Below are 24,079 nucleotides of genomic sequence, written 5' to 3'. Positions count from 1 at the left end.
TGATATAATCAAGCTTTATTCTGTGCTTTATAAATGAACAATTTGAAAAAGAAGTATGTTCCTTGTTCCATGGTTAGTAAATCCCTAAACCCAAACAATCACATATTCACATGGGAAACAGCTGTTCCAAGTTCTCAGAAGTTTCATGACAAAATTTTTCTTACCATTTTCAATTCTCAGCCTTTTTTGGTCCTTTAGGTAGATATTTTGGCTTAAGATGCACCAAAGAAATGTGGGACTTAGCAGATGTGTAACCTAAGTAGATGTGTGTACATTGAATTTCTGACCCATTCCATATTATAGACCAGCTTTGGTATATATGGAAATGCTTATGTCTTAGTTTTGTGGGCTCCAAAGTTTTAACTTTACCTTCACGGCTGTGTGACTTGCTCTCCCTGGGAGACAATGTTCAAAGCAGAGCTTTTTACCCTGACCTTCTTTGTGCCCACTTCTTGCTTAGTGTTTCCAACATGCTTTGTTTCCGTTTCGTTCATCCTTCTCTTAACTTCTTGTCATTTGTCAGAAGAGTCCCAAGAACTGAGACAGGGCTTTCCAACAGCCGCTCTAGAAAACCACTGGGATTCAGAGGTATTGTAGACATTTATTACATTGTTTAGGGTAGTAAAATTTCAAATCCAATTTCTGTTTTTTAAAGTTGAAATAAAATTAAGATAATTAATATGTTTGAAGTAGAATATTTGCATCTAAGAAAATAGAACAGTGAAACTAGTTGAAATTGTTTGGTTAAGGGGGAATGGGGAGAAGGGAGAATGATACAAGAGATGAGATTGATTGAAATATATTTTAAACACATATAGAAATGTATCAATGAAATCCTATCCATTCATCCACCCTATATAGCTAATTTAAGGTAATAAAAAAATAAAAGGACAATAATTAATTATTTAGATGATGCCTAAGTATTTGTGATAAAATAATTGGGAGGAGAGTTTCTTAGAAAATGCAAAGCCATTAGGGATATTCAAGTGAGCAAGCCTCCTTATGATTCATGAACAATGTAAGCTCCCATAGTGCTTTTAATTAGTTCTTATCATTACTCATGTTCTGACTTTATACATATAATGGATACCTGGTTCATTGTGTAGTAAGCATAAGGAACATTGCTGAAAGGATATTATAATATGATCAATGTTCTCACATACTTTTCATGTGTTGGTACTGTTTTATTTCTTAAATGGGGTAGTGGCTAAATGAATGACTCTGTGTGTATGTGTGTCTATCTATTTGTCTGTCTGTCTGTCCATCCATCCTCATTCTCCCTGGTATGCTGACAACATAAACTATTTTTGTGCTTTTTTATTGTAAAAATACTGTGCAGAGGAGTTACAGTTGCATGAGCAAGGTAATGAGTACATTTCCTATCGAGCATTGTTGCCTCCTCCTTTGTTTTCCCCCTACCATCCCTTCCCTTCCACCTCCACAACTACGCGTCTCCCTATACCCCTGCCCTGCCTCCAAAGTTGTAAAGTTTGTTTTCAACATAGTGTCTTGTACATCTCATTGTTATAATGGGTCAACCTGTATCCCTATTTAAGCATTTTGTTTTTTTCCCTTCCCTTCCCCGAATTAGAGAAGTGTATATACAAGATGCAAGGCACCCACATCAAATACAGTGAAAACAGGGGTTATACCATGCGGGAGGAACATACAAAGAAACAAAAAAAAAAAAATCACATGGTACATTGCTTTTGAATATCATGGCATATTAGATGCAGTTTGAAACTTACATAGTCCCAGAGTCAAGAATCTATACCATTATGCCAAATCAAAAATTGTCTGCAAGTTATGTGTTTCATTACAAAATAATTTAGCTAGTAGTTGAATTAATGATTAAAGATTGAATAAGTGAACTTGAATCTACCTAAAATCGTATCATTTTACTCAGGTTACTTCATATGTTACAAAATTTTAAACCAATATATCTCCTCTGAAGGCTTGCAAAAATTTAACTCTTCACAACACTTGAAATCTTTAATGAAGCTAAGGTAAAAGTGTTAGAACAACTTTTTGCATAAAATGTAAAGAGAATCTTACCACTCTTATAAATTAGTCATATGCCATTATTTTAAACATACATCCAATAACCAATTAAGAACAGAGCATAGGAAGCATTGCACATCATTGTAATTGTGTAACGTGAAGTCTTGACAGTTATAGAAGGAAGTCTAAAGGCCAGAAACTGTCATGAAGCCCTTCTTGCCCTTCTTCCCTCTTTCTGTCCATGTCATAGATCTCTTGGCACTTTCTATCCAAGAATCATCTCTTTAAATGTATGTTAACCATAAGAATCTTATGCAAATCCCTATACTATTTATCTTCTCCTTATATGCTATAAGATAGGTATATATAGACTGTTTTGAAATACCAATCATAAGTCATTGTCATTTTCCCATGTGTTGTTCTTTTGATCACTAAAGTTGATTTCTTAAGACCTCCTATCTTACATTAAAATTTCTTACTTTTTCTTTCCTTGTGTTCTTACAGCAGTATTTGTCTAATCTTATTCCATTTATTTATTGGCTTTGAAGTCTAACCTTACCATTCATTTGTTTTTATTACACTTGATAAATTTTATATCCATTATTATATTCAAACACAGCTAACAAAATTCAGTAAAATTTACACTAGCATCAGTTTTCCAACACTAATGTTGTTTTGCTGTTCCAGTTCTTAAAAACCCACTGTCATCAGAGCAACTACTTTTTTTATTTTTATTTTTTTTATTGTGAAAATACTGTACAGAGGGGTTACAATTACATGGGCGAGATAATGAGTACATTTCTTATCAAGCATTGTAGCCTCCTCCTTTGTTTCCCCTTCCTATCCCTTAACTTTTTGTAACAAATATTTAGAGGCTTTTCAATGTCTACGATCCCAATAAAAAAGAAATATATATGAGTAGAGTATCTTTGACATTTCATTAATTAAAATAAGAATGACATTTCTCTGACTGTAACTAGCACTCATTTTCAAATTTTGAAAGAATAAGTCATTTGTACTAAGAAATAAATGTTAAGAAAGAATGTTTAGCAACTTGGAGAACATTTTTTACTATTTTAATTTCCCCATTTATAGTACAGCATCAGGCAGAGTAAAATTTTAGTTTGGCATTTCTATAAGGGATGCAAACACTAATATCTTCTGCTGTGATCTAACAATTCATTTCAGAATAAGATGAATCACTCCTGTTTGGGAAATGTTTTACATAAACATTGGCAAGGAAATTTTCACTACATCTCTGTGGGCTTTAAAAATGCAAACTTCCTTAAAGTAAATGATGGCAAATTGCACAGTATTACTATGGTTTTATGTAAATGGCTGCTATTACTCTATGTTCTCACACTATTCTGCCTACTAGACTATTAATCCATGTTGAAAACAGAGACCACATGACTCGGTCCTCCCAAATGTCACATTCTTTCTAACCTAATCTTTGTCTTATCCAGTGTATTTCTCATAATTAAAACTCCATGCTACTTCATTAACATATGCCCTTTTCTTTTGTATTAGAGAACATGAGAAAGCAATTTGTAGGATTTTGCCCTTAATTGGCTGAGAGAAGAAAAATAGTCCTCCCCCTCCCTTTTCCCTTTCCCTTCTTTCTTTCCTCTTCCTCGTTCCCTGCCCCCTTCTCTCTTAAAGAAGATTATATATAATATGCCATCCTGGTTAGGAACTTGAAACAAAAAAAGGACATTCTTTACAAACTCAGCTAATATAACTTTTGCATTTAATGACTATAGTTGACTTTATCCTGTTTTGTAGTAAGAAGTAGAAAGGGATCATTTTCCTGTTGTCCTACTCTGTTCAATACAGCCATCTATAGTAGAGGTTGGGGAAAAAAAAAAAAAACCTGCGTATTTGGCAAAGCTAGGAACCAGATCTAGCCCTGCCATTTGATTTTTCTGGGCTAGATCACACTTTGCCATTATCTTCCAGAAACCCCCAGAGAAGTGAGACTCAAAAGCCCTGGGCTACATTCCCAGCAGTTGGTTCTAGGCATTGCTTAACTTGTTCATGCTCTCTGTATCTTCTCTCCGATATTAACTGTGAAGTCAGAATGTCAAAGCAGATTTTTTTTTTCCTCTTGGAGAGACTGTGACTTAGAAAGAATACATGTTTCTGGTCCATTTTTGTGATTGCAGTTACAGAATTATTGAGGATAAAGTCTTGACATTAAAGCAATTTGTATACATTATACAGAGTGTAACAAAATCATCATTTTTCAACCACTTTATGCTCTACAAAAAATAAGTAATGGCTGAAAATAACACTTTTGAGAGAGAGTCCCTTATGTAGTATGAAGATAAGACTAGTTTTTTAAATACTCATGTTGAGCCTGAGCTTAAAATATTTAATAAGACATTAATTTGTGAAAAAGTATTTTATTCATGGGGTAATGTACATTTTTCAGAGAGAAGAATTTTAGGCCACTGAATTTTAAGATTATACATTTAAGTGCAAATTAGATTCAACATATTATTTAAGTGTTTTGTATTATTTAATTTAGGACAATAAAATTTTGAATATTTAATTAAGTTCAAGGCTTTTAAGACATCAAGGACCTTGCCAAGTGTTCATATTATACTTAAGCAGTCAATCATCAGGGAATTGCTCTCCTGAAAATTATTTCTTAATTTCTTTTGAGCTCACCATTGTCTATCCGAAAAATACTGCTTCTCAGGCTGGGTTTTTATAAAAGATGCTTTTAGAACTTCCTTAAAAAGTTAATCCAGTAACAACCATTTCACTGATGGAAGCAGTCCCATGAAAAGTTGAGGATAGGTCCTCAATGAGGATTCAAGTCTCCACTTGCAAGCTGTACCCCCAAACTAGCTAAATCAATCACTGGAGGCATTGTTAAAATCCTCCCCTCCCTGTCCCCCGCCAGGCTTCCAGAGTATAGCCAAAGCTATGAAGCACTGGCCTTAATAAGCAAGAGGCCTCTAAGGTGGCCTTTCCATTGTAGGACTTCTGCTCTTTGTGGTGAGGTGTTGGAGGAGGTAGGAAGCCACAAAAGCTGTGTATTCTCAAAAAGAAAGAAGCTTGCCCATATCTACAGAAACAAAAACAGCATGTTGCTTGCCCTAAATCTCCATCCTACAGATACCCCAGAGAGATTGCCCTGATTGTAAAAGCATTTAGGGAAAAAAAACATCCTGACTATCTCAGTGCATGGTGTTTGCTTTGGCTTTTGTTTGGCATCTGATTTCATACTCAGCATCAGTGGGAGCTAACGTTTATTGAGCACACCTGCTAAGTAGCAGGTCCTGTGCTTAAACATTGCTTTACCTCCCACCCAGGAAAGAGAAAAGTTAACCACTTCAAAATAAATACTAAAAGCCAGAGGTCTGTTTTGTTAAAAAAAAAAAAAGTCTCAACTTAGTGTAGTTGAATATTTAGCCATTCATTCATTCATCCATTTATTTAGTGACATTTATGGAATTCACAGGCTATTTTTTTAATGAGTTGAAAAATAAAGAGTACAAAGGATCTCATATACAAAAAAGCAGAATAGATCTCCTTTATCCATTGCTTTAGCACAAGCTTAGTGGCTTTCAGTGACTTTATTTAGCTTCTAATTTTGGGATGGGCATTTCAGGCTGAGCTCAGCTAGACACCTTGTATATGACAGTGGTCAGTGTGGTTTGGCTTTGTTGACCTTGGCTGGGGTCTGCTCACAACTCTAGGGGCTTCATCTGAGACAGAATGGCTAACTGAGCTCTATTCCTTATGGTCTCGCTTTCTTTGGCAGGAACAGACCAAAATTTTTTTGAGAAATAGAGTTAGGTTTTCCTAGAGAATATTGGGGAACATGCAAAGGTCCTAAGGCTTCTCAGAACTGACATACTGTCACTTTTGTTACATTTCTTGCCCAAAGACAGTCACAAGGCAAGTTTAAATTCAGAGGGTGGAGAAATCAATTTCATCTCTTGATAGTAGTTCCTGAAATGTCATATCACGAAGGGCGGGGGATATAGGAAGAAATGAGCAATTGTGGTTGCTTTTGCAATCAACTATAAATTAGAAACTTTTATTTCTCTCTTGGGAGATGCCTAAGGAAGATTAAGGGAAATTTCTGAGGAGTGGTTACATTTGAGCAAGTTCCAAAGACAGAAGATACATTTCAGGTACTACAAATCACATGGCAAGACCATTAAAGGCAGCTAGTGATTGCAAGCTATCTACCTATAGGAAATACTTCTAATCCAACACTGAGCATATACAAAGTATTCCATATGAGGATATTTTAAAAAATAAAAATCAGTCAAGGGCTGGAGGGATGACACCTGCCAAGTGCAAAGTCCTGAGTTCAAACTCCAGGACTGCCCAAAACAAGCAATACAATAAAAGGGACTTAAAAGTGTGGGCCTTTAAAGAAAATAGGATAACCCAATAGCATTACTACTGACCAGCTAGTGGAGCTGGGATAAATTATGATGTCTCTCTTTAGTACAGTTGAAGTTAAGAATGCCTGCAATTGTCAGTTAGCTTTGACTGTGTAAGAAGCTACCCCATAGTTTAAGAGCTTCAAATAATTGCCATTTCCTTAGATCCTGAATCTGTGGTTTTCTAGACTGTGCTGGCTTATCTTGGGAAATTTTCTGGTCTCGGTTGGGTTTTTCTACCCAACAGTCAACTATCTTTCTCTGCCTCTAGAGATTGGATGACTTGGGGAAGACAACAAGGACACCTTATGTGTGTCTGCTGTCTCACACACTAGTCTGGGCTTACCACAGAGGTCCAAGAGTGAGAGTGGAAGCATGCACAGCTTGTGAGCAGATGCAGAGTGAACACACAGCTGCTTTTGGTGCATCTCCAGGGCCACCATGAGCCCCAGATCTGTGCAGAATTGAGAAGGTAGTCAGGCATTTCTGGCTACACGGAGCTACAAAGTCACACTGCAATAAAATGCAAGCTGGCACTAATGGCTTATGACTGAATCCCAGCTATTCAGGACGCTGAGACCTTGAAGATCAGGGTTCAAAGCCAGCCTGGGCAGACAAATCTATGAGACTTTTATCTCTAACCCTCAAAAAGCTGAAATGGAGCTATGGCAAGTGGTAGACCACCAGCCTTGAGCAAAAAAGGTAACGGATAGCTGAGTTGTCATGTACTGAGTGTAAACCTCAGTATTGGCGTGCATACACACACACACACACACACACACACACACACACACACACACACACACACACACACACACACACACAAAGTAAAGATACAAGGAAGGAAAGATCATTGTACCATTTCCTCCACCTATCTGTACCTCACAGAAATCCTTTGGATAACAAGTTAAATAGAACTAGATTTTTTTTTTTCAAATGAGTGGAAAATAGTACTTGGCAAATTGTAGATTTTCAATCTTTGGAAGCTATTAGCTTATCCTTAGTTATACTAAAAATGTGATTTTTCAGCCAAATTACTTAATTGCTTATTCGTTTAGAGTATAAGATGAGCCTTTGAATGCATTTGGTGTTACTCTTTCTCTGGTGCAGAAGGACAACAGAAGTAGGGAACTTGTTGACTCTTAAGTGCATGTATGTGTACTTTGGCATGGGATCCACATACTGTCATATGATGAGGGCTGACAATTCAGTAATAGCTGTGTGTAACACACAAAAGGTGGACACAAGGAAAGAATCAGAGACAACGACGTGCAATATTAAACTCCAAAACTATTAGAGGCCTTTTATAATGGGTAAGAACCCATTTCAAAACCTAAGCAGAGTGAAAACCTCATAAACCCTCATTGATTTCTTTCACTATTATTAGTATTTTCACAAAACAAGCTAAGCAATATATAGTTCTAGATTGATCCATAAATTGCTTTTGAATCCCGTAAAATGCATTGGATGGAGATTTATTTATGTGGCAGCTAGAATATCTCCAATAAGTGATATGAGCTGGGTCAAAAAAAACTTTCTTTTTTGAAATAAATAGATTGTGAAAGGTGAGTGTTCATTGAGGATGATGCCTTATCTTTACAGTAATGGAACTTTTAAGCTTCTAAAAGAGCACTGGGCTCTGCCTCCTGACTCCAACCTGATGCACCCAACCCACTTCCTCCAGAAGCCTCCCAACCATTGCTTTATCATGTGGCCACCTACTCATACATCATTGTTTGACCCTGGCTTGCCAATGTAGTACTACAGTCCCTTTTATGATTTTAGAAAGTCCTTGAGGTAGAATGATGAAGAGAATGGCTTGCATCTCATCTCTCTCTTACTTTCTACCTTTCCATGCAACAGGGAAGCCTGTGAATCTATAGCCAAGAGGTTCCCTATCTCATCAATAATAATCACACAGTGGCATTTATGTTTATATAGCTGTTTCATCACCATTACTAGGTTGTCTGTGAGAACACAAAGATTCCTACAAACTTAGATTATTAGGGGGAAAAAAATGAGAGAGACACCAGTTAAACATTCAAGACAACCCAGCACAGAAGTTTGCTTTTGCTTTTAAAGGCTGTAGGTCCCATTTGCATTCATTGCCCTGTCTTGCCAGAACACATGGGTATACAGACTAGGCATTCTGGAGATGCACCAGTGCCTTTGTGGTGAAGAATAAACAGTTCATTTCGAACATTCAGTGTTTGTTTTTAAAATAGTGTTTTATGGACCATGTAATGAAGTACCTAAAATAATACCAAGCATATAGTAATAAGTATTTGTAGACTTGCTCTGTCTGTACTTGCAGGCCTGATAATGATTTCTAGTTTATGAAATTCATGTTGGCAAGGGAAGCGGTTTTTGTTGCTACTACTGGACCATCTGGGGCTTCATATTCTAAATTTGATTTTATATATATATATATATATATATATATATATATATATATATATATATACACACACACACACACACACATATATATGTCTTCAAAGGGATTTCCATATTTTTGACATGTGTTTGACAAAATAGAACATTGAGTACAGATTTAAAATATAGGTAAGAGCATTTTGCCTCTTGGTAAGTCCTGTAGATATTTTAAATTACTCCCAATTTTTTTTAACAAATAAAAAAGCAAGCAAGGCTCCAGTGACTTGCTCACGCCTGTAATCCTAGCTACTCGAGGCTCCAACCAAAGCAGGAAAGTCTATGAGACTCTCTCCAATTAACCATTGAAAAGATGGAAGTGGAGCTGTGGTTCAAGTGGTAGAGCATTAGCTTTGCAAAAATGCTCAAGGACAGTGTCTAAATCCTGAGTGCAAGCCTCATAACAAGTACCAAGGTGGGGGCAGGGAGGGGAGTGAAAGTAGGTATTTGGAACTAGCTCTCAAGAATCCCCAAGCAGTCCAAGGTTTTCAATAAAATACTGTTTTAAAACTATGTTAACACTTCGATATCAAGCATATGAATTAGAATATGTTGAAAAGCTTATACAGATACAAGCCACACATAAGTTTAGTAAGCATAATCTGTTTCATTCTTCACTTTTGAGGTAAGTTATAACACCTAAGTGCTAGTTCTACCTCATAAATCTGGAGCATTCACAAAATCCTCACAGGTGGACACTGGGTAGTGGACCCCATTCTTCTATTTTTTGAAACCAAAGAATGTTATCCCTTTTAGACAATGCCATGTCTTTTATAAGAACACCTAGCAGCACTCAGCATGGGTCATGTGGCATAACAGTTCACTTCCTCTATCAAGTTGTAAGTACCAAGTTTCATTAGTTTTGTGCCATGGTTTTCTTAAAGTAGTGTTAAGAAAAAAGCAAAATAGGAGAAAAAAACATGTAGTAGTTTATATCTTTGTAGATATATGAGAAAGATGGCATCTCGTTTCATAGGTCAGTATCCACCTGACTATCTCACATGTGCCTTACCTATCAGGTCCCTGTGGCACTGGAGTTGGTGATTGTAGCAGCAGTACGGTCTGTGTTATCCTGGCTTACGGTCACAGGCTCACTTTGTAGAAACATATTTTTTCTAAGGGAAAGATATTCTGATGGAAGAATATAGGAGTTCCAGTGGAAGCAGAAAAAAAGCTTCTGGCTCCTACCTTAGCTGTTGGAGCAAAAGCAGCTAGTTTATTCTATTGTTTCCTCCTTACTCAAGCACTCAAAATGATTTAGAAATAAAAACACAACTCCACCTTACATTTTTCACAAGATTTTTGAACTATACAGGGAAAACTGTGAAAACATTTGATAAACTAAAGTATTACACAAAAGTAAGTTGATTATAGTGGCTATGGATCAGTGGGTGGAGGAAGATGAAGTAGGCTCTTAAATCTGAGATGACATCTCAGAGGAACAAGATGTTGTTTCTGTCTGCCTGACTACTTATCCACTACTATTGATGCTGCTGTTACACCTTTTATATACTCTGCTATAAAAAAGATTACCTGCTAAATCAGTATGATACAATATGCATTTTGCACGTCCCTATTAGTTTGAGGAACTCAAACTATGCTCTCATGGTTCTATTAAACTTCGAACTTAGAAAGTTCATAATTAAATGATGTCTTACTAAACAATCAGAAACATTAGGTGGTAATTGATAATAGTAAGCTTTCCAACAAATAGTGCAACTGGTCCTCTTTGTAAATCTGACCTTATACTTTAAAATTGATTATGAAAACAAAAACAAATCAAAACCATATCCTGACAAATATCTCTAGATTAACCATGGACATCAAGATTGTCATGTACCACCAGAGCCAAGGATAGATACAGTAGCCCACCAATTCCTCTTTTGGATTTGATTTGCAGTAGCTTTCCACACTGTGTAGCAGGTATCACACACATGACCAAATATATCACACAAATAAAAGTAAATGAGGTGCTATTTTTAAAAAAAGCAACACAGTAGCAATAGGCAAGGATCTGATGAACTGAAGACTTGCCAATCTCAGAGGAAGTATAGAACCTAACTGGGGAAAGAAAGTCTGTAGCAAGGTTGAAGAAGTTCCAGAAAAGGAAGAAGTGGCTGGGATGGTAGACAGCAAGGAAGTAGGAAGAGGTGAAAGAGCTAGGTAAAAGGTACAATTTGCAGGAGATTATGGCCTACTTTTTATTATTTCGTTTTCTTTGTCCTTAAACAATAGGAATCCACTAAAGGGTTTTATATAGTTGGTTTAGTGTGATCAGATTTTCATTCTGGAAAGATCTATCTAGATGGGGTTTTGAAGGAGAGGTTGGAAGGCAGCAGTATGAATAGAGGAAGACCAGTAGGCTCTTTCTGGAAAGATCTATCTAGATGGGGTTTGGAAGGCGAGGTTGGAAGGCAGCAGTATGAATAGAGGAAGACCAGTAGGCTCTTAGAATAGGCGAGATAAGAAGTACTGGTGGGTTAAACCAAGGGACTAGACCTGGGGAGGTAGAGACAGTATAACTCAAGAGATAGATTTTGAAGTCATCTAAAGAGATGACATTAAGGAGTTCAGTGTTAAATTACATGTAGAGAAGAAGGGGAAGTAGAGATTGAGTGACCCATGGGATAACCTGGGATTTAGTCATTTGTTTTTTGGTTGTTTCTGTTGTTGTTGTTTTGTTGTTATTGTTCGTTGGTTTTTGTGTTTCTTTGCCAAGTCCTAGGCCTTGAACTCTGGGCCTGGGCACTGTCCCTGAGCTTCTTTTACTCAAGGCAAGCACTCTACCACTTGAGCCATAGTGCCACTTCCTGCTTTTTATTGGATATAAGAGTCTCACAGACTTTCCTGCCTGGACTGGCTTCAAACTGTGATCCTCAGATCTCTGCCTCCTAAGTATCTAGGATTACAGGCATGAGCCATAGCACCCAGCTTTCTTCAGTCTGTTGTGACCAGCAGAATGTGACACCACTCATGGAGAGAGGGAGACCTGAAGGATGTCCCCTTGGCAGAGGAAGGTGGAGCAATCAGCCTTGTATACAACAAGGCACAGAGCTTGGGAGATGCCAGGCAAAGAGGCCTAAGTGACACCTGGATATGTGGCTTGCTGCTGAGAAAAAAGCCTTTGGTTGGGATACAAATTTGTGGATTAAGGCAAACTGATGAGATTTGAAGCCATGCTTGTGGATGACATGCCCCATAATACAATAGGAAAAGAATTTAAGACTGAGCCTTCCAAAACTACAACATCTCACAGCTAGGGAAAGGAACCCAAAGCTAGAAGTGTTTTTATCACATGTGCCATAGTGAATCATCTTCCTCTTGATCCTAGCTCTGCCTTTTGAGTTGACACATAGATAACCATTATGGATAACTATACAAGGTAGTTGTAAGAAATTGGTAAAATTTTGTTTTAGGACAGTTAAAAATCTCCAGGAACTTATATACAGACTTCAAAATCTTGTGCATGTGATTGACTGGCATAAGTCGAAAAAATCCTTAATAGTTATTTGATCATTCAAGTGATAGTAGTAATAATTATGAAGTTTTGGAAGATCCAGGGTCCTGATCAGTTCAAGTTCACATTCGTTATATCTTCTGGTTGTTCCAGTATCATGCCACATGCTGTATCATACCACACAGTATCTGTACCTGTTTAGGCAATATTACAATTGAACATTCAGTTCAGATGCATCTGCTTGTGTGTATGTAGGATGGGGCGGGGGGGGGGGGGGGAGGAGGAGTATCCTGGGGCTTGAACTCTCAGAGCCTGGGCGCTGTTTCTGAGCTTTTGTGCTCAAACTTAGCACTCTACCACTTGAGCCATAACTCTATTTCTGGCTTTTTTGGTGGTCATTTGGATATAAAGAGTCCCAAAGACTTTTCTGCCTAGGCTGGCTTTGAACCACAATCCTCAAATCTCAGCCTCCTGAGTAGTTAGGATTACAGATATGAGCCACCAGCACCCAACTGGCATCTGCTTCCTTTAAAAATTCAACATATATAAAGTATTTATATGCAGCTAATATATGATTATTTCTTTTGTTGGTTGGAGCTATGATAAATTATAAACATAATAGCATCTGTTATATTGAATGTGGTAATGTGTGAATTCTTCTTTTATGTTTCTCAATAAAATACAGTTTTGGTAAATCAGCACAGGAATCAGCAGAAAGGGCTAACACATTTATTGGGAGAAGTCTGTACTAGGTAAGGTCACTGGACTATGAATGTTTTACAAGATATAAATATAACTGGTTTTGATAGTACTATCAAATATATTTTATGTGCTTCAAAAGAAAACTGAAATCATGAAGACACTGAATAGAGCTGACATGCAAACACAGGCACATATTTTGAAAGCTGGCACAGTGTGTTATCAATATGGCTGAAAATGCTAGTCTAGACCAAACAGAAGTGCCTCGAAATAGCGGTAGTGCCCAACTGTCTATGCCATATGTCAGTAGGATTTGTCCTGAAGGTATTCCAGCTGACTTCCTGGACTGAGCCCTATGTATCACATGGTAATAATGGAGAGATAAATTACTGACAAAAGATTTTAGGCTATTATGATCCCTTTAACACTAAATGGACTTTGTAAAACTAGATATGCAAGAGAATGAACAATAGCAAGAAACCCAAACACTTTTGGCCCTAAGCCAAATAAATATGGTGTAGTCTAAAATGAAGTAGTCTTTTTAAAAATCAACAGAAGATTGGAAGTGGTGTCAAGCAATGTCTAGCTGCTTTCTGCTAGGAATGGGGAGGGAAAGCCAAGATTAAGATTGCAAGATGTACACAGTGAGGAGCTCCTTCTGGCAGAAGCTTAGAGCCAGCCAGAGGTCAGAGAGGCCCAGGATGCAAATTGCCTTCTCTGCAAAAGTAGCTGGCACTGTGGGTCTAATTAAAATCCTAACATGTGCATACTACAGGGAGAACTGTAGGCTAAAATTGCAACTGTGCACACTCATTTATTATCTACTAACCATCAGTGGTTTCCACTTCAAAGAATTGAAGACTGCATTCACCACTGGTCTTGGTAAAACTGCAGAGGTAGGCATTAATTCACTTCCTGTCTGATGGTTGTAGGTGCTGGAGTTGTAGCTGCAGAAATGAACAAGGGGTCTGTGTTCACAGAGGCTATGTTCTATTGGGTGTACATGGAACACTATACACAAGGACCATTGAGGAAGATGCTTTCAGATATGGACAGCAAGAAAAACACAGGGTAATGGATGAAAGGGAGTTGAGAGTAGACAGCAAGTTAGTCAGAGAAGGCTTCTCTGAAAACATGAAAGAAAAAAAAAACTAAGGAAGAAGCAACTAAACAATCCTGCAGGATGATCATGCCAGAAACAAACAGCTAGAATAAAAATTCCAGAGTGAAGATAAGTACGTTATGGTCAAGGATTCAAAAACAAAGGCCCATAGAAGGTCATGGATAGGAGAATAAGGATCCAGATAAGGCCAGAAGAGTCAGACCAACCTGGACCATCAATGAGTTTCTGTCCACTTAAGCAATAGAAAAGTCAAAATAGCTTCCTAAAATATAAAGGAAAGTTATTGTCATACAAAGTTATCAATTAGTTATTAGTTACTATCATACTAGCTATCAGTTTCTAGTACACTCTAATAATTCTGGATCACTTTGCAAGTGGATTGATAACTAATGTATTTTAGACAACTTTGACATAGCCTAAAACAGTGGTATGTGGGCTTCTAACCAATAATAGGACAGGAGATTTTATAAATATCTTACTGAATTTTTTATGGTAGAACATACTTTTAAGTAATGCTATTTTAATCTCTGATAAATCAGGAAAAACCATAACTTTGAGATTTATGGTTTTGAGAGATGGGGAGAAAAATATAGAGAAATAATATAGTAATCAAAGGTGTGGCTCAAAAATCCATACCTTCTGAAACTGCATCTTTGTGGTGAGTAAATTTCCTTTTGGAATAGACGATGCAGCCTCTGTTTGGGCCTAGGCTTTAAAGATATACTTGTTCCCTGACTTCTAGTGATTCAACATACAATTATACAACTTTATGATGTTGTGTAATCAATGTTCAGGCAATAGAAGCTATACTTGGAACTTGGAACTTGGGGCTAGTGATATGTTTTGCAAGTTTCTCTTGATGCTGCACAATAGTTGCAGGCCTCAACTCTCAGTCAGCCATGTCATCAGGAGTTAACCTGACTGTGTGCTGTGTCTGTATGTAGATCAGGTATATTAGATGCATTTTCATCTTACAATATTTTTAATTTATGATTGGTTTATTGGGATGCAATTCTATCATAAGTCCAGGAACATCTGAGCAAAAAGCTTGGTTTATCCACTTCCCACTGTGGACTTGTGTGGGAAGAAGAGTGGTGAGCTGTATCTTTTATATTACCCTTGTCCTCATTACACCCTTTCCCAATGCCGCAGGACAAGTGACTCAGATGAAGTCATTTGCAATTTAAGAGTTTAGAAATATGAATGGACAGTCAATACAGTGATTCTCAGCCCTAATTATATTTTTAAGTGGCCCCTGGAGACACAGTGATGTCTAGCCCACATCCCTAACCAATTAAGCCAATGTTGGGGGTTTGGCTTGTATATTTGTACAGTATTAAAAGTTTCCCAATCTAATATATGGCCACAGATGAAAACCACTAGTCTGTTCAAAGGAATAGATCATCTAAAGACATTTCATAACTTTTGATAGTCTGTAGGATAAAGCTGATTAGATTTTCATCATCTTAATGTATTTCATATCCTATTGGCTGACCCTTCCTTCATTATTTCCTTAAAGATCAGAACTTAATGGCTCTACAGGTTAATTTGGAAGGACTGCTTTTCTCCCTCTTTCATCCATCCTTCCCTATTCCTTTCCTTCTTTCTTCCTCTACTTCCTTCCCTCCTTTTTCTTTTGTGTTTTTCTGTCTTGAAAGCATATTTTCCTTCTAAAGCCTAATCTGGACATTGAGAACTTTTTTAAATCTATAAAGGAATCATCCATGGTAATTAAATTTAAAGCTGTATATATGCATCATTCAGAAATGAAGATTTGCTTCTAAAAATTGTAAAGACACATATAAGTTTCTTCAAAAAGTGTGAGATTAAAGAAACTTGTAATTGGGGTTGGTGCAGAGAGAGGAAAGAAAGAACTAGACTAAGATAATTGCTATAATTGAAGATAATTAGATGCTTTGAGCCTACAGCCAGCCGTGTGAGAGGAAGAGAAAAAAGGAAATGAAGGAAATATGTTTCTGTATGAACAGTTCCGTTTTTATAAAAAGAGGCACGCTTATTCATGGGGACAAAAAAACCTTCCCAGCACTAAAATCTCTTAAGAGATTATTACACAGTCACATAAAGCTTCAGGGACACTACACTAGAACAATGAATGCCATTGTTAATGACAATGTCATTAATAGTTTTATCAAGAATGTAGGTAAACAAACCATAACAGTTTATTATGTTGCTATTGTATGAAAGCAACTTTTGTGACATTAATTACTAGTAGGTTCTGCTGCTGTTTCACATATCTTACAGCTTGTGGCAAAGGACCACACTAGCCACACTCAAGAATGCTGTCGATCTGGTTAACAAAGGCAGGAGTAGGCCCTTCAGTTCATCCAGTAGTAAACTAGGGGAAAGGGAGCCATAACACAATTCTCTTAAGATATGTGAAAATTTGGATTTTTTTTTTGGTCAGTCATGGGGCTTGAACTCTGGGCCTGGGCACTGTCCCTCAGCTCTTCAGCTCAAGGCTAGCACTCTACCACTTGAGGCACTGTACCACTTCCGGTTTTCTGAGTGGTTTAATGGAGATAAGAGTCTCACAGACTTTCCTGCGTAGGCTGGCTTTGAATTGCGATACTCAGATCTCAGCCTCCTGAGTAACTAGGATTACAGTGGCATGAACCACTGGTGCTCGGCTTAAAATTGGAATTTGATTCGTCTATCTACCCCCAACCCTACTTAATCCTTACAGTCACTGTATTCTGGTACTATGTTTGGAAGATCATTAATCATTTGAGTGCTAACCTGAAATCATAAGGTGTAGAGTCCTAGAAATCCCAGCTGTAGAAATGGAGCTTTAGGTTAGATCATTGAGAGTTATAGCACATCTTTACCTTCATTCATGAAGCAGAAAGTGTTATAGCTGCTAGTATCCCTAAGATATTCTTGTTCCTCACAAAGTAATATACCAACTTACTAAGAAGCAAAATGGAATCGAATTTTAAACAGCTTGGAGAAAATTCTAAGAAATGTAATCCGGCAAAACTGGAATCATTTTTATTCAAGGTATGATGATGTATTATTTTAAAAACAGAAGTGGAATAAAGGCACATAGCTTTGATTATTTAATCTAGTTTATGTAAAATGGTAAGTACGAACTTCTTTCTTAGAGTAGCAAGGACTACCTTTTCCTAGATGCAATTGGGGGTTTTGGTTTGGGATGTTTTGTTTGTAAGATATTTTGTGTGTTTGTTGCCCAGGCTGTGCATGAAATCTAGGCTTACTTAGTCCTCTTCCTGCTGCTGCATCCTCCTCAGTGATGGAAGTACAGGCCTGTGCCACTACACCTGACTCCTAAATGAGTTTGGGTGCTGAACACATATTATATCCAATTCTGTAAATATATTTTTTGGAAACTTTTTTATAACAGATCCCTAAGAAACAAGTACAGAGTGACCTTCCCAGGTCAATTCCCACTGTGATATTTCATATAACATGCATTGGCAAGGCCGCCATGACTGCGCAGTGCTCAGTCCACACCTTTAAAAGGGAGCTCAGTACATCCATCTGTGCTCAAACACTGCCAGTCCCACTCACAGCTTCAGACAGAGGAGAATGAACTCCTGATGGCAAGTGAAAAATCTCTTGAGTTCCCATGCTTTAAATGAATTCTCATGCTTTAAAGGTTCTTCATAAAGCCTTTCAATTGACTACGTTGGAACGGAGTGACTTTAGTACTGCAGGAAGATGAGGCCAGCATTTCTTTACTGAACTCATATGCCACTCCCAACCTGGGAGGGTTTCTACTTCACCATCTGTCTCCCCCTTCTTCTCAGCAGTGCTGCTAAAATGCCCTTTCTGGAAACAGAGCCAAAACACAGCACAGAGCTGTGAGGGCTAGGGGAAAGGGGGAGGTTCCAATCCCTTGCCCTAGTATTAGTTCTCATTGGGCAAGATTATTAATTCTCCTGATCTTTACTTTCAAAAAGACAATGGAAATTGGGGTGGAGTGACCACATTGCCCAGGTACTTTAAATTCAGTAAGGGGGGGGGGGGGAAGGGACTAGCTTAAAGCTTTCAATTTAATGAATCCATCATATTCTAAGCTCTTTCCCCACAACTCTTTAACATTGTGGCCTGTAATGGAATGTCCATATGTGATCCTTCTATTCTGAAACCACCGTGACATTCAAACCCTACGACTGTTTCTACTCAAAGACTTTTTATAAACACAGCCTTAATGCATCACCTCCATTTTACTTGTGATTTATAAACAGAGAAAAGGGGAAATCTTTAGGGACAAGATGTGACTTTCATTAGCCATGAAGACGTTCAGAATTGGATTTGTTTCGGTTCATTAGGCCTTATAATCACATTAGCAATGTGGCTTTGTGAGGAGCAGAGTCAGCCTCCATGCTCCCCGTGGACTTCCCTGGGCCTTCCCCTCCCCTCTGCCTTCAGCACCCACCATGGGATTCGATTTTCCCTTTCCCCAAATGAACCAACAAAAGCAATACTGCAGCATGGAAGCCATGTTCACACACAAAATACATTTCCTCTCACGCTCTATAGTGATTCCCCTGGCCCAATACTGTGTGGATTTTCAATCATTCTGAAGGTGGGCTAAGACTAGCAACTGTCACCTCCTGGGGTCCCCACTGGGCAGGTGACAACTAAGAAGCCCCACAGTGGAACGGAAGCTTCTCTGCAGATCCTGGGACAAAGGCCTGTCACAAGTAGAGCTTTGGCTGTTGGGCAGGGATGTCAGGGCAAGAACAGACTCCAGATCCAATAGCTAATACGGGCCCCACATGTGTTCTTCAAAAGGTTTCTGTTGGGTGAACCACTTTGGAATCTCTTGGAATGTCCATTAAAAATACAGATTCTTAACTAGGGTGCCAAGCGCTCATACCTGCAGTCCTAGTTCAGGAGGCTGAGACCTGAAGGACCACAATTCAAAGCTAGCCCAGGCAGAAAAGTCTGTGAGACTCCATCTCCAGTTGGCCAGCAACAAAAAAGAAGAGATGTGGCTCAAGTGGTAGAGCCCCAGCCATAAGCAAGAAATCCAGATGAGAGTTTGAGGCCTATAGTTCAAGCCCTGCTACAGGCTCTGTGTGTGTGTGTGTGTGTGTGTGTGTGTGTGTGTGTGTGTGTGTGTGTGTGTGTGTGTGTGTGTGTGTGTGTGTGTGTGTGTGTGTGTGTGTGTGTGAGTGTCTGTGTTTGTGTGTCTATGTGTTTGCGTATCTGTGTGTCTGTGTGTCTGTGTGTGTCCGTGTGTTCTTAGGCCCTACTCTAGTCTGTCAGATGATCTGATAAGCAGGTCTGGACATGTTCCAGGTGTCATCAGCAGGACTTGGAGGAGATAAGGAAGTAAAGTGTTCTTTAGGGCCCCTTTGCCTGGGAAGCAAGGTAAGCACATCCCCTGAGGTCAAGAGGGAAGGGGTGGGTTTCCGTGGAGGGACCCACAGGCCATGCACTCCGATACAAATCCAGGCTGGTTATTCAGTAGGCCCATCCTCAAGACTTCCCTATCAGCTGATCTGATGCTCTCTCTGGCTTGCCTCCTCAGAAGTGAGATATTCTCTCCCAGGCATATCTCTCCTTGAGACTCTCCCTATGGGCTTTTCTATCTTCTAGAGACTTTTTTCACTCCCCAAGTTATGAGCAGCCTTTGAGAGAACAAGGACTTTGTTCCAGAGACATGACATATTCCAACTGGTACATACCATGTTTAATCCTGTGAGCTCATATGAGATGTTACTATGCTAGCACACCTGGCTCTTCTACTTCTGTTGATACAGCATTGTCTTCTCCATTGGACAAAGGAAGAGAGGGAAACCAAAATATTAATGCAGACAGACATGTACATACATTTATGAATCCGTCCCTGCAGGCATGCATTCATACGTATGAGTACAGGTATATCATTCTTCACTAAGTTCCCCAGAGATCAAGGCCAGCCACAGTCAAGGTAGAAGCAGAACTGACCTGAAAAAAACCCCAAGCTTATTCCCCCATGTCTTGTCTCCCTCAGACCAGCCTGGGCTCTCTTTTCCTCCTTTGTCCCCTCCTTTTCCTAAGCAGCTGACTTGGTCTGCTGCCAGTGGTTAATGCCTTCATGTGATTTTCAGTGCTCAAGCTACCCCCTTTTGTGACTATGGGCTCTTTTAAGCTTTAGTCTTAATTGCAAAGGGAGAGCAGTTTGGTTGTGAGGAAGGTGTTCTTTGCACACACCTCCTCATCCTTGGAACCCAGCCCATCCTCAGAGGCCAGCTGACCCTACCATGACAGCGTGTACGCATGGGAAACGGGCCTTTTCGCCCTGTGAACATGCGAAGGCTGTCTTTGGAATCTGCAAGACACATTGAGGACAGTTCTCAGCTTGAAACCACATCAGTCCAAGGTCTCTGCAGCTGCCTGAGCTTCGATGAGCCTCAGCCGCCAAGCGAGGCAGCATGGAGCTGCAGCAACCGAGGGGAAATGCCAGCTCTGCTGCAGTGTGCTGAGAGGGAAAGGACATGCCACCCCATCTGCTAAGTCACATCCATGAAATGCAACCAAGAGCTCTTCTCTGCTTTCAGCCAACATGCATCTTCGTTGTGAACATTTTCACAGCAGACCAGTGTGACCTCATGTCCCAGGTGTGATTAGCTGGAGCGTGCTGAGCACATAGTAGGTACTTAGCAATTATGGAAGAATAAATCTCATCATCAGTATTAGTCCACAAACCTGTGAGACCCACACCAGTAGCTGAGTGTCTTTAGTATTTGACAGAGGTCTCTGCGACGTCTGGACCATCTGTATATTTGGGTACTACTCTTGTATTTTGTTGAAAGCTATTCTAAATCTGCACAGCAAACCTGTAAGCATATCAAGCCCCTGTGTTCTATTTGATTGTTGTTGTTGTTGTTTTTAAGATAGAGTAACCCAGGCTGGCCTCAGCTTACCATTGTCTTGCCATACCATCCCTAGTGCTGAGATTACAAGCATGCACCCCCATACCTGCCCAAGCTCTATGAGACATAGAGCACCTCTGGGTGAGCTCCTTGGCCTGTGTACATTGATGGCATTGCCAACATGCTCTCGATGTTCTGTCAGGGCCGTTAGATGACTCCTGGCAAGATGCTGTCTGAAAAAGTTGTCATGATTTGTCCTTATGACATCAGTTTAGCTGGTGTGGCTTCAGCAGGGTTCCCCTAGATCAGGAAGATGTTGCTTTCAGAGGAACTGAAATCTACCATCCCATTGAACATCTAATATTCTTGCAGGAGCAACATTGCCCTTTGGGGACAAAGTCCTGAATTTTTTTTAACAAGTTTACATTCCCACCAGCAGTGAAGTGTAGGGTTCCTTTTTGGCCATATCCCTTCCATCATCTGTTGTTATTAAATTTCTTTTTTTTTCTTTTTTTTAATTTTATTTTATTTGTGAACATACTGTACAGAGGAGTTACAATTACATGGGCAGGAAAAGTCCTGAATTTTTGTTGCACATTTTGGAAATCACCAGCCATGATTATAAAATGTTAGACGCTGGAGCTGGAAAGTCACTTCAGCAGTGATCACATTTTTCAGAACGAGAAAGTGAGGCACAGAGAACCTCAGACATGTTTCAAGCCACACAGCAGTTTCATAGAAATGCACAGAGTAGAAGCTGAGTCTGGCCCTGCAGGGGCCACAGTATGGACCACTCTCTGCCATATTCTCATACTCTGGACTCAGACATCCCTAATATTCATGTTCATTTATAGGAATCAAGAAGGTCTTCAGATGTGTGCCTCTAATCTCAATACTTGGAAGGCTGAGGCAAGCAGATCACAAGTTCAAAGCCAGCCTAGCCTATATAGGGAGACCCTGTCTCAAAACAGCAATAACAGAAGGAATGTTTCTCAGATACAGGAGCTCTGACCTTATGGTCACATATAATTCAATCATTCACTTAAGAGGAAGGTCAGGCTTCAGCACCCAAGGATCTGGCTACATATGTCTCCATCTCTCATTGGAAGGAAGACAAACATCTTACTGGTAGGACTCAAGGTGAGGACCACAGGCCACAGCCTAGATAGCACCCAACAGCCAGTTAGAAATACAGAACCCTAGGCCTTCTCCAGGCTGGCTGAATCTGAATCTACACCTTAGCAGGTGCTTAGGATCATCGGTAGGCCTGGTAAAGTGAGAGAAGCACCAGTCTTAGGACAGTCTTCTGTAATTACAGAGTGCATTAGTCACCAGGAAGGTTTGCTACAACAGACTGCTGGAGCCTGGTGTCCTTGGCTTATGACACTAATCCTAACTACTCTGGAAGCTGAGATCTGGAGAATCACAGTGCAGACAGTGCACAGTTCTCTAATCCCCCATCTCCCAAAAAAAAAAAAAATCAGCCAAAAAGAAGGTTTAAAGGTATAGTTCATGTGGGAGAGAACAGCCAAGCAAGCATGAAGCCCTGAGTACAAGTCCTACATGGCAAGAAGAAGGAAGTGGAGGAGCAAGAAACAAACCACAGCCTAGAGTTTCCACATATTCCCATCAATCTAGTCTCTCGAAACATTTCCCCACATCTGCATAGGCAATTACACCCTTAAGTAACTTGAAAGAATGTGTTCCTGTGTTTTGAGGATTTGGGGGTTTGTTTTTGTTTTTGTTCTTTCTTAAGAATGAAGAAGTATTTTTTTCTGGCTCTTTTATAATATAAATAATTCTTGGGGCCAGACGTAGAGGCAAATGCCTATAATCTCAGCTACTCAGGAGACAGAGGCAGCAGGAGCTCAAATTCTAGGCCAGCCCAGGCAAAGTTAGTAAAATTCTATCTCAGAAATAAAAGAATGGGTGAGGAGGGAAACTCAAGTGATAGAATGCTTGCCTAGCATGCAGGAGACCTTCGAGTTCAATCCCAGTACTGGAAAAAAAAAAACAAATATAAGGATAACTATGATGTATTAGGCATTGTGTGATAAATTGAGCTGTATTCTTGCCAGTGCCTGGGTTGAATATTAAATGAGCAGCTCCACAATACAAGCCATTAGGGTGGCGTTGACCTAATTGCCCTGTCATAGAATGAGCGGGTGTTACAAACAGAACACCTCCGCTGACATTCCAGTGTGAATGACTTAACATGTTGTCTGCTCTTAAGCTCTTTCCTGTTCTCAGAGAAGTATTTTTGATACAAAGGCTCCCTGAGTAGCCCAAAATCTTTGCACAGAAAAACTAGATGGAGCACCAGTAGCTCACCCCTGTTAGCTACTCTGGCAGCTGAGAGCTAGATGATTGAGGTTTGAAGCCAGCCTGGGAAGAAACGTTTTCAAGACTTCATCTCCAGTTAACCAACCAAAACCCAAGCAGGGAACATGGTTCAAGTGGTACAGCACCAGCTGAACAAATACAAGGCCCTGAGTTCAAACATAGCACTAGCAAAAAAAAAAAAAATCCAATGGTGTCAGTGACAGAGTGGAGTATTTGTAGCTATCCCTTTCTAGTGTGTTCAAATACATGTCATCTTTTCAATATCATGAACTGTGAAAGATGGGCGTGAAAGGCACTGACATCCAGGAGCACATTTCTGAGCCTCTCTCAGCAAAGAAACTCAAGTTTGTTTTTGGCTGAGTCTTTTGTTATTTTGATAGAGATGTGACTGAATCATTGAGCCACAAAAGCCAAATAAAAACAGCGCAAAGCAATGCTTAGCGGTGTGTGACTGTCAATAGTGCTGGTCTCTGGAAGTGGGCCTGCATGTAAACACCATATCCATCAGCAGCTGCGGACCTGGCCTGTAAATCCTCCCATCCCTTGCAAAGACAGTCGTGATTAATGCACAGCTGGGAGCAATTGTAGGCCAAACCAACGGGAGCAGCCATTCTGCTCTCTAGCACCAGAACTTGCCATGGAGCAGGGAAGCGGATGCCTCTGGGAAGGTGGAGGACTCCCCGCTTCTCACCTGTCTGCTGCAGTCCCAGGCCGGTCAGATCCCAGGGGTCATGCACTTCCTGGAAGAGCTGAGTGGTACCATAGA

General features: G+C 39.5%; 1 protein-coding gene across 2 annotated transcripts in view; it reads left to right on the top strand.

Annotated features, from left to right (window-relative positions):
• Positions 1–24,079, top strand: part of Pag1 (phosphoprotein membrane anchor with glycosphingolipid microdomains 1) — a 147,091-nt gene that overhangs the window by 91,989 nt on the left and 31,023 nt on the right. The gene's annotated exons all lie outside the window — the stretch shown is intronic.

The sequence above is a fragment of the Dipodomys merriami genome, unplaced genomic scaffold (assembly GCF_024711535.1).
Source record: "Dipodomys merriami isolate MVZ:Mamm:240054 unplaced genomic scaffold, mDipMer1.0.p SCAF_4, whole genome shotgun sequence".
NCBI lineage: Eukaryota > Metazoa > Chordata > Mammalia > Rodentia > Heteromyidae > Dipodomys > Dipodomys merriami.
This window is presented reverse-complemented; position numbering and strand designations above follow the sequence as displayed.